Raw genomic sequence first — 12153 nt, 5'->3', positions numbered from 1 at the left:
GTAGAGTAGTACTGCCATGTCAAGATGGTATAATTTTGATAACATCCTTCCTGACATCTAGCTATTATAGTTCTTCCCTACAATCCTGTTGTTCTTTGAGCCTTGGATAAGTAGGATGACACAGATATCCTGTGTGTGGTGAGTATGCCACAGCAGAGAAAACCCAAACAAAAACAATAAGGTTGGAAATGCAAAACCCAATAGGCCAAATAAAAGTCATTGTGGCAAGGCTTAACAATGAAGTGGATCACGTGGTATTTTATGTATTTGGTATTAAATGGGTGGGAAGTAAATATTCTTTCTGTTTTCTTTTAGAAAAGTTTATGGTTTTACTACAATAAAATGGCAATAGAAAATAAATGTTACAAATTTACCCACACACATGTGAACATTAAAGAACACACTTGGAAGTAATCCAATAGCAAGGTAGAACTCACATGAAAATAGGAAATATGTGGAGACAATGAAAAATAGAGATACCAGAATCCAAAAGTAAAGCACAAACATACATCGACAGGACTTAGTGGAGCTATAAATATCTACACTGACTAAAACAATTAAAAGAAAATAGCCTAATCCCACAATCGAAAGAGTTAGAACATAAGGTCAAATGAAATGTCATGCAACTGGAAACAAAAAACAATAGAGGTTACAGCTGATATTGAAGAAAAGTTGAACGGTTATTAGCATAAACACAAAAGAGTGCCTCCTGTAGAATTTTCCTCCATCAACATAGTGGCTGCAAACCTTACTACATTCAATGGAATCTCACCTAATTTATTTTTAAACTTCATAACACACAAGACAAATCTATTCAATATAACTTTGCTTTCTGTTACTTTTTCTGTCTAAATGGCTCAAAGAAACAACCTACCCAAAGTATTCACTGACTGATCTAGAAAGTATAACATGTAATATATATAATTGTTATGTGGGATAATATTTTCTTGAAGTCAGCATGACTGACCTTTGGCCATCGTGAAATTCAAAAACATGAAGACATTTCTTTTTTCTTTTTCCTTTTCCTTTTCTTTTTCTTTTTCTTTTTCTTTTTCTTTTTCATTTTCCTTTTCCTTTCCTTTTTCTTTTTTTCTTTCCTTCTTTTTTTTTTTTTTGTTTTTTTTTTTTTTTTTGTTTTTGTTTTTTGAGACAGGATTTCTCTGTGTAGCCCTGGCTTGAAACTCAGTCTGTAGACCAGGCTAGCCTCGAACTCAGAAATCTGCCAAGTGCTGGGATTAAAGATGTGCACCACCACTGCCCAGCCAGACATTCCTTGATATTAATAATTCAAAGTAGATCAAAGTAGATTTATCTGCAGAGGGATATGAAAATCAAGCATGTATAACAACTATTTTATGTACTCGGGTAATGTATTTTTATATAAATTTGTATTCATTTGAAAGCAACTTTCTATCAACTGACAAACTAATAAAATACGTGTTATGCAGCATATATGTGCACTGTATATAAATATATATATATGATATATGTATATATAAATATGTGTGTGTATGAACCAGATGTTTAGCTTACCTCACATTCACTTATCAGAAACCAATCTTTTTTTGTTTTGTTTTGTTTTGTTTTGTTTTATTTTTCTTCAGCTTTCAAAGCTTCAGCTTGGAACTAAGTTGCAAGCTTCACTGTTTGCAGTGAATCACTGGTTTTCCTATCAGCATTGCTGATGCATTTTTGAGCTTCACCTTGGAACTGATCTAAGAATTAACATGTAAAGTGCCCTGATAAATGGCAGTGGTTTTAATTATAAATCTTTCTCATACCTAAAAATAACTACAATCTTTGACGAGACAACTCAAAAATTGACTTCTTTAATCAAGCACATTTTTTATATTTAGAATAATTCACTTGTTAGCTGATGTTCTGTGAAAGAGTAATCATGGCAACCATCTATCTCATAGACGCCATGAAGTATATTCCATGGGGAATATTGACTGATCAAGGAGTTACAAAGTACTGTTCATACATTCTATTCTATTTCAAAAGCGTTAAACATTGAAATGATTTTAAATAAGCTCTAGAATCCCCATCATGCAAAAGATGATGATGTAGAACTTTACCTTTGTTCTGTATCACACTCACGGGGCAAACATGACCTTGGGTGGTTGTAGTTGAGGATGGTGACACTGGAGGAACAGAATTTTAAAGTTTTTGGTTTGGCTATTGGATTTATTAGTAGGTTGAAATTAATTAGTATAAAGTACTTGGAACTTACTATATAGTAAGACTGGCCTCAAACTCACAATCCTCCCACTGAGACCTGAGCATTACCTACTGTATCAGCTATGGTTTGTTTAATTTTACTTCATGAAACCATATATTCTGATTACAGTTTCTCCTGTCCTCACACTCTAGTTACACCCCACCTCCAATCTCATCTGGATCCATACCCTTTCTGTCTCTGGTTAAAAAAACAAATTGGCATATAAGCAATAACAATAGTAAAATACCAGTGTTAATTTTTAATGATTCTGTCCCTATAACATTACATTTTTTGTTGGCATCTCCATTTACTTTTCTACCTACTTATTCTACACAAGTTCATGTACCCCATGTCTATCTTTCATTTTCCTTAGTATCACATATGTCTTCTACATTTCCCATACCTGGACGTAGGTGTAGGTTATTTCTTCTACAATTCTTTAATTCTCATGCCCGCTATACCTTCTCTACTTGGGGAGACTAGAGCCCTAGATAACCCTAAATCATCTCAGTAAACACCAGCAAAGAAACAGCTGGATATGACTGGATAATAAAATTAGTAACTGACACCTCATTTTTTTCCCTGACTATTTAAGGTCACCTTTCATTCAAACTGTTCATTTTCTTGTCTTTCATTTTCACTCTGAATAAGATGTTAATTTTTTCAGTTACCTCAGTCCTTCTTTCTGAGGCTTCTTCCCAAATCACAGAGAACATTTGGGAACGTTAAGGTGCCCTCAGGATCCAATGATCAAGTCTGCCAGTCTGGTCCCATTCCTTTGGCCTATTGTCTCTCTCAGTGGTTGGATCACTGTGCTCCTATGGACAGCTAATCTCCTGGATGCCAACACTTCCCAGGTTCTCAACTCAGGAAACCACTCCTGATAACATAGCCATTCCTGTGTCATGCTATCTCCCCATCTTCCTGGTCATTCATGTCTGTATATGACATCAAGTTATGTCTTCTCTTTTAAAAGAGAGGGGAGAAGATAGAAAGTAAAAAGAAAAATACACTCATCTCTGATTTACCCTCCTAAGAACCTTATGCGAACTCACTTGTGTTTATAATTACATCTTTTCCTCAAAAGACCATAGCTTCTATATCTCCTGTCTTTATGCACTCTCCTTTCATTACAAAAAAAAAAAACCCACAATAAGGATTTATTTACTTCAACCATACTTTTTTAAAATTACTTACCAAACAACTGCATTTGCTACATTCATTAATAATTTCTATTTTCTATTTCACTGGACTTAGTAAAACTGTATGAATTTAAATGTTCTATTGCCCTTGAATTACCTGAGTACTTGACTTTAAAAGAATCACTCTATCAGAGTTCTAATCCAACATTCTACATGTTTTTAATTCCTACTCCAAGCTATTATACCTTTATCACTAGATCTCAACTAGAAGTCCCTGGATTCTTATTGAATTAGTGTTTAAATATTTGAAAATCTTATCATACTTCATGACTTTAAGTAGCAAATATGCACAAATCTCCAAGTGTTTAGTTCATCCTTAACTAGTATTTAATCATGAGTTCCAGATCTCTACAAACACACTAAATGCATATCTGTAACTTATTATGTACTCACCAGCATACTTTCTCCTTCACAGTTCTTCCATAAATGGAAACTTTTTAAAGATTCATTTTTATTTTCATTTATGTATATGCACTCATGTATGTGTATCTGAGTAGCATATGTCTGTGAGTAACCACAGAGGCTAGAAGAGTCTTTCGGGTCTATTGAAGCTAGAGTAGTAGGTGATTGTAAGCCTCAGATGTGATGGTTGTGTCCTCTGCAAAAGCAGAAAGGATCTCTAACTGCTTAGCCCTCTCTCCAACCCTCCATACATGAGAATAGTATTCTTATAATTCCCTCTTCTGTTCCTGTTTCTGGCCCTTAAATATCTGCCAAAGAACAAACCCACTAAAACTTTGAAGTATGAAGCCTTACACTATGCAATTACCAGAAAGGATATAGCTTCAGTTATAAAGATGTTGAATAAGACTGGTTCTGCTGATATATCATAGAGCCTGTGTTTATACTGGGAAAACTAACAGCCTGGGAAGTTCTCATTATTGTTGGGCTTTCTAAAAGTTTTAGAGGAATAAAAGTGGAAGACTTTAAAAAAGAGACTTAATGGCTTGGGCAGGTGAGTGTTATAAAGCTGTGTGTGTTACAGTAATCATGATGGTGATGGTGAAGGTGAAGATGAAGTTGATGGTGATGGTGTTGGTGCTGCTATGCCATGTTCACTACTCTGCTGCAGCTCAAATCCACTGAAGTTCTAACTCAACTCATTCAACTGTTAATTTATAGCTTCCACAAACAAAAATGAATAGAGGAACAAAAGATTTTTAAAAAACATAGACATTAAAATATATGGGATATTAAAGAGTCACAAAGGAAGGACTAAAATGAACAGTCCTTATGGGTCAACTTGAACTAGAATCAAGAAGCTCACAAAGTATATACTGGGTGATCACAAATAAGATATTTAAGGTTTTTTAATTTCATAATCTTTAAATGATAGTCAACAGCTGTGCTATTACATAAAATTATTAGAAGAATTAAAACATATATGACCTCTCTATTGTTTAACACATACTAAGTTCAAAGGAACAAAACTATTATTTATGGGTTACTATTACATCTTATGGTGCACTTTCAGTTTAGGAGCTGACATTGGTTTGTATGTCTAACACCTAATACATTACCTAGCACTCACTATATACCACCAAACATTGAAGAGAAAAAAATGGCAAGTGATGTGAATTTTTCTGATTTCTCTGGAGACTCAGTTGTATCATGTGATGTTTTTCTGGAAACTGTCTGTTGAGTGGATGTTTGTGCTGAAGCAGAGGATGTTTTTGATGAGAACAAACACGTGCTGGATGCATCTTAGCAAAAGGGTATGTGATATTTTGCTACAATGGACACTTGAGAGAACATGTGAGATTTGGAAAGGGTATAAATATAATCCAACAGACAGTGGACATCACTTGCCATTCTTTGCTGATCATTGTTTGCTGTGACTTCATAGAAAGAAATGCACCAAAGAACTTGGCGGTGTTCTGATAGCTCCTTGCTACTTCTGTGGATTTGGGCTGATTTCTGAATCATGAATGGTGTTTGCAAGTGTGTTGAGCTACCACTCCTGATCTGTGTGAACTTTACTGATGATATCCTAACAATATAGACTGGATTCACCCAAAAGAACTATTTCTAAACAGGTCCACATTCTCCTTAGCCCTATTAACCTTTCCTTTCCACTACCTTTGGTACCTCTTCTAGAAGGGAGGTTAAAGCATTTATGTCCCTTTTTAAAGCAGGTTTTGAAAAAATAAAAGCCAACAGATGAGGTCTGATGATCCTTGTTCTCCTTTTCAGTTAAAAGCAGGTAAGTTCTTTACTGCTCTCACCATAACAACCAATCAAAGGAAAAGAACCATTAGTGTGTGGTAGAATGAGGTTCTGGAAATATAAATATTTGTTTTCCTGCTTTACTAGTTTAACTTGCAATTGGCTGAATTAGATTAATACCATGAAATGAGCCTGTATTTGTATTAATTATAGAATTGAAGTTAATGGTGACTGACTTTGTATAAAACACATTTCACAGACATAAAGATTGGGTCCATACTTTTTCACTGTTAATGTGCACTCCAGATTCTGTCTCTGTAGCTCATCCTTCGTACTGTACAAACGACAATTCCTTTGAAATGTGTTACATTATACAATCACTTCAAAGTAGTGAATGCTTTCCTTAAGACTCAGATATGTCATGAATGGTTTCAATCACACTAACCTTTAAATGAATATTAATGGATGTATGTATTGACTGTACCATTCAATAAAATATAAACTATTAAGGTAGAAGTACTTTTTGTTAAAAATACCTGTATATTCAACCTAGAGATCAGGGCTTAACATAGATTAGATGCAGGATATTTTTTGAGTTGAATTAATTAATGAACTTACAGAAACTTGAGGCTACCTGATCTATTATAACCAAAAAGAAGTTGGACTTAAAATGCAATTATGATTCTTCTGTCTTTCTGGGCTTATTAAAATATGAGACTGAGTTTGCTCATTTAAATTATTCTTTTGGCTTTAGTTTTCTTATTTCAAATCAAATATTGGGAGGAATCTGCAGTTTCTAAACACTGAACAAAACACAGATTCTGTGCAAGAACTTTTACAAAGAAAATATTTGCATCTTTGACTTTAAAATACAATCCTTACTTTAGTCAAACTTTCTCTACTCCTATCCTTCACAGGAAACATATCATATAGAATGTAGGTTTACTGTTTAATGAGCAAATCTCAGAGTGGAAGAAAACAAAACATAGCAGTTTAGACGCTATTTCTTAAATTGTTGGTTTGAACCAGGTATCCCCATTGGCTAAACTAATTTACTATTACTCATTAATGAAGTGAAAACAAACTGAAATATGATAGTCAACACAACCTTAGCATTGGTTTAGACTATCCTCACTTTGTAATTTTGCATTGATATATATTAGTTTTCTTTATATACTGTATGGAAATTGATAATAGAAAGAAAATAAGTACAGAGAAACAAGTAATTGAAGATATGCCATGCATCTTTCAATGGGCTTCTTTAGACCAGGCCACAGGTGAATGTAAACCAAGTATAGTGGTGATCAAATATATGTCCATATTTAAGTTCTATAAATCACCTAAACTGTTAAACATATGCTAACATGTAGTGTAGGACTGAGGTACTCAACCAACAACTGTTACATTTTGATAGCATATGTATGAGTAATATTTTAAAAATTATGATGAACATTTCAATGTACGTGTTTTAGAATTTTTCAAATATTTTAAAACTGTAAGTTAAAATAATAATTACTCTCCTAAACATATTATCTAGTTATTTTTCACTCTCTATATGCGTTACCTTTAATCAAACTTACTGAACATGCTACAGACTCTGAATTTCTACACTGCTGTAAAATAAGCCACCAACCCTTAAAGAGAGTGGCTTGGAATTCGTACACCACTGAGCAACTTGGAACATTTGATTTCAAGCAAGACACATGTGACATCTATTCTTGCTTGTCCATTTGACTACTTTTGGAATGAACTATGCTCCAGAAAATGAGGACATACTTGTAATCCAGATCTTCAGGCTGGAAGACATAGGCTTCTGGCCCAGATTATGATATGGAGATCTTGAGGCATAGTGGACATGAAAAACTTAGGCCTAAGCAAGGTTGTATGTGCCTTAAATCACAGAAGACTGAGGCAAGCAGATCTATGAGTTCAAGAACAGCCTAGGACAAAGCAAGTTCAAAATCCATCCATGTTGGTATACACCTTTAATTATCACAAAAACAGTATCTAGGCCACATGCTAACACTCTTCTCCATGGAAACATCTTGGATGAGCAGGCCTTCACAGTTCAAATCACCCTCAGCACCACCCCCTTCCATATCCCCACTAAGAAGAAGCCCATTAAGTCTCACTTACAGCATTCCTTGGCTTTTCAAAACCAAAGTCTTCAAATCCACATCCTTCTAAACAAAAATATGGTCAGGCCTATCACAGAAATACTCCCAGCCTCTGTTACCAACTTCTATATTAGTCAGGGTTCTCTAGAGCCACAGATGTTATGGGCTGTCAATCTATGTTAAGGGAATTTATTGTGATAACTTACAGTCTGTAGTCCAACTAACCCAACATTGGGGAGCTGTGAATGGAAAGTCTAAGAATCTAGTAGTTGCTCAGTCCCACGAGGCTAGTTGTTTCATCAGGTCTTCTATAGAAGTAGATTTCAACATATGGGCTGGCAAGTAAGTGCAAGCCGGTGAAGAAGAATGACTCTTCCTTCTTCCAATGTCCTTCTGTAGACCTTCTGCAGTTGTGTGGCCCAGATCAAAGGTGTTTAGCACCAGGGCTGGATTAAAACTTGCTTTATCTATCAGGAATTCAAGGCCAATACCTAAACATGATAAAAGCAATCTACAGCAAACCAGTAGCCAACATCAAAGTAAATGGAGAGAAGCTGGAAGCAATCCCACTAAAATCAGGGACTAGACAAGGCTGCCCACTTTCTCCCTACCTTTTCAACATAGTACTTGAAGTATTAGCCAGAGTAATTCGACAACAAAAGGAGATCAAGGGGATACAAATTGGAAAAGAGGAAGTCAAAATATCACTTTTTGCAGATGATATGATAGTATATATAAGTGACCCTAAAAATTCCAACAGAGAACTCCTAAACCTGATAAACAGCTTCGGTGAAGTAGCTGGATATAAAATTAACTCAAACAAGTCAATGGCCTTTCTCTACACAAAGAATAAACAGGCTGAGAAAGAAATTAGGGAAACAACACCCTTCTCAATAGCCACAAATAATATAAAATATCTCGGCGTGACTCTAACGAAGGAAGTGAAAGATCTGTATGATAAAAACTTCAAGTCCCTGAAGAAAGAAATTAAAGAAGATCTCAGAAGATGGAAAGATCTCCCATGCTCATGGATTGGCAGGACCAACATTGTAAAAATGGCTATCTTGCCAAAAGCAATCTACAGATTCAATGCAATCCCCATTAAAATTCCAACTCAATTCTTCAACGAATTAGAAGGATCAATTTGCAAATTCATCTGGAATAACAAAAAACCGAGGATAGCAAAAACTCTTCTCAAGGATAAAAGAACCTCTGGCGGAATCACCATGCCTGACCTAAAGCTTTACTACAGAGCAATTGTGATAAAAACTGCATGGTACTGGTATAGAGACAGACAAGTGGACCAATGGAATAGAATTGAAGACCCAGAAATGAACCCACACACCTATGGTCACTTGATCTTCGACAAGGGAGCCAAAACCATCCAGTGGAAGAAAGACAGCATTTTCAACAATTGGTGCTGGCACAACTGGTTGTTATCATGTAGAAGAATGCGAATCGATCCATACTTATCTCCTTGTACTAAGGTCAAATCTAAGTGGATCAAGGAACTTCACATAAAACCAGAGACACTGAAACTTATAGAGGAGAAAGTAGGGAAAAGCCTTGAAGATATGGGCACAGGGGAAAAATTCCTGAACAGAACAGCAATGGCTTGTGCTGTAAGATCGAGAATCGACAAATGGGACCTAATGAAACTCCAAAGTTTCTGCAAGGCAAAAGACACTGTCTATAAGACAAAAAGACCACCAACAGACTGGGAAATGATCTTTACCTATCCTAAATCAGATAGGGGACTAATATCCAACATATATAAAGAACTCAAGAAGGTGGACCTCAGAAAATCAAATAACCCCCTTAAAAAATGGGGCTCAGAACTGAACAAAGAATTCTCACCTGAGGAATACCGAATGGCAGAGAAGCACCTGAAAAAATGTTCAACATCCTTAATCATCAGGGAAATGCAAATCAAAACAACCCTGAGATTCCACCTCACACCAGTGAGAATGGCTAAGATCAAAAATTCAGGTGACAGCAGATGCTGGCGAGGATGTGGAGAAAGAGGAACACTCCTCCATTATTGGTGGGATTGCAGGCTTGTACAACCACTCTGGAAATCAGTCTGGCGGTTCCTCAGAAAATTGGACATAGTACTACCGGAGGATCCAGCAATACCTCTCCTGGGCATATATCCAGAAGAAGCCCCAACTGGTAAGAAGGACACATGCTCCACTATGTTCATAGCAGCCTTATTTATAATAGCCAGAAACTGGAAAGAACCCAGATGCCCCTCAACAGAGGAATGGATACAGAAAATGTGGTACATCTACACAATGGAGTACTACTCAGCTATTAAAAAGAATGAATTTATGAAATTCCTAGCCAAATGGATGGACCTGGAGAGCATCATCCTGAGTGAGGTAACACAATCACAAAGGAACTCACACAATATGTACTCACTGATAAGTGGATACTAGCCCAAAACCTAGGATACCCACGATATAAGATACAATTTCCTAAACACATGAAACTCAAGAAAAATGAAGACTGAAGTGTGGACACTATGCCCCTCCTTAGAAGTGGGAACAAAACACCCATGGAAGGAGTTACAGAAACAAAGTTTGGAGCTGAGATGAAAGGATGGACCATGTAGAGACTGCCATATCCAGGGATCCACCCCATAATCAGCATCCAAACGCTGACACCATTGCATATACTAGCAAGATTTTATCGAAAGGACCCAGATGTAGCTGTCTCTTGTGAGACTATGCCGGGGCCTAGCAAACACAGAATGTGGATGCTCACAGTCAGCTAATGGATGGATCACAGGGCTCCCAATGGAGGAGCTAGAGAAAGTACCCAAGGAGCTAAAGGGATCTTCAACCCTATAGGTGGAACAACATTATGAACTAACCAGTACCCCTGAGCTCTTGACTCTAGCTGCATATGTATCAAAAGATGGCCTAGTCGGCCATCACTGGAAAGAGAGGCCCATTGGACACGCAGACTTTGTGTGCCCCGGTACAGGGGAACGCCAGGGCCAAAGGGGGGGAGTGGGTGGGTAGGGGAGTGGGGGTGGGTGGGTAAGGGGGACTTTTGGTATAGCATTGGAAATGTAAATGAGCTAAATACCTAATAAAAAATGAAAAAAAAAAAAAAACTTGCTTTATCCCAGGCTGACCTTGAACTCAGAGATCTGCCTGCCTCAGTGTCCTGGGATTAAAGGTGTGTACTACCTTGCTTGGGCCTAAGCTTTTTTATGGCCACCATGCCTCAAGATCCCCATGTCAATATCCAGGTTAGAAGCTAGTGTCTTCCAGCCTCAAGATCTGCATCACAGTGTGCCCTCAATTTCTGGATTGTTAGTTCATTTCAGATATAGTCAAGATGACAACCAGGAATAGCCATCATAACATCCTTCTTGATCTATATGTAAGCCCATGGTAGAAACAAATCCTGGGTACCTGTAGGGTGGGTGAATACCATCAGGAAGAGAGTTCCCTAAGTTAATATCCCTATAACACTCTCTCTAAGAAGTAGAAATGGGAATTCTTGGACAATTGCTTAGATTTTATACTCAAGTTTGTATAGAATAGATGTAGATTATATAATAAAAAGAAAGAAAGAAAGAAAAAGACAAAAAGAATTGAGTTTCTTTTCCATCTGTTCACATCCTAAGGAAAATGTAACTGGATGGTCTGATGGCCACAGGTAAAAAGTACAAAAACTGTCAGTTTGCTTCCCACATATCATTCTGACCTGATTTTTCTGTACTAGTCCTTATATTCAGTCATCAAATTGTTAGTGACAAAGTGGACACACAGATGAAGGCTAGTCTGTGTGTGACAGGCCAGAGGACAGCATTGGCTCTTGTATAGCAGCATGCTAATGATTCATGACAGGGGTACCCTTCCGTTCATCCTAAAATTATGAGCCTCTGGGAAAGAAATTCGCAGAAGGCATTTAAAAGTAGGTGCTAGGTGGTGCTGGAAATAAATAAATAAAAGAGAGATAATCTAAGTGGGTTGAGACACTTCCCCAAGGCAAAGGAGGAGTCTGCATCCATCACACAGTGACATTATGAATCTGTATGCTTTGCAAGGCAGTGACATGAGAAATTAGACTGAAGAAGCCACAGATGCACAATTTGTCAGCCTCAGAGGAAAGGTTAATGCAAGTTAAATATTGACATGTCAGCAATAAGGATTACACCAATTATAAATGTATACCACTGCTGCTGTACTGTAATGACTGTGTGACAGTGACAGGTAAGCATAAGCTGGAGAAATTACAACTAAAGGGAATGGCACAGATATTAGAAGTTAGGGCATTTGAACTTTTTAATATCTTATCTTGTTTTCTTCATCTTATCATTATATTATGTGGGGTTTTCCAGAGAATTAGAGGCAATAGTTTCAAACACGAATAGGCACACAGAGTAGGTCAGTGATAGAGATAGAGATAGAGAGAGAGAGAGAGAGAGAGA

The sequence above is a fragment of the Mus musculus genome, chromosome 5 (assembly GCF_000001635.26).
Source record: "Mus musculus strain C57BL/6J chromosome 5, GRCm38.p6 C57BL/6J".
NCBI classification, from domain to species: Eukaryota; Metazoa; Chordata; class Mammalia; order Rodentia; family Muridae; genus Mus; species Mus musculus.
Note: the sequence above shows the minus strand (reverse complement) of the source record.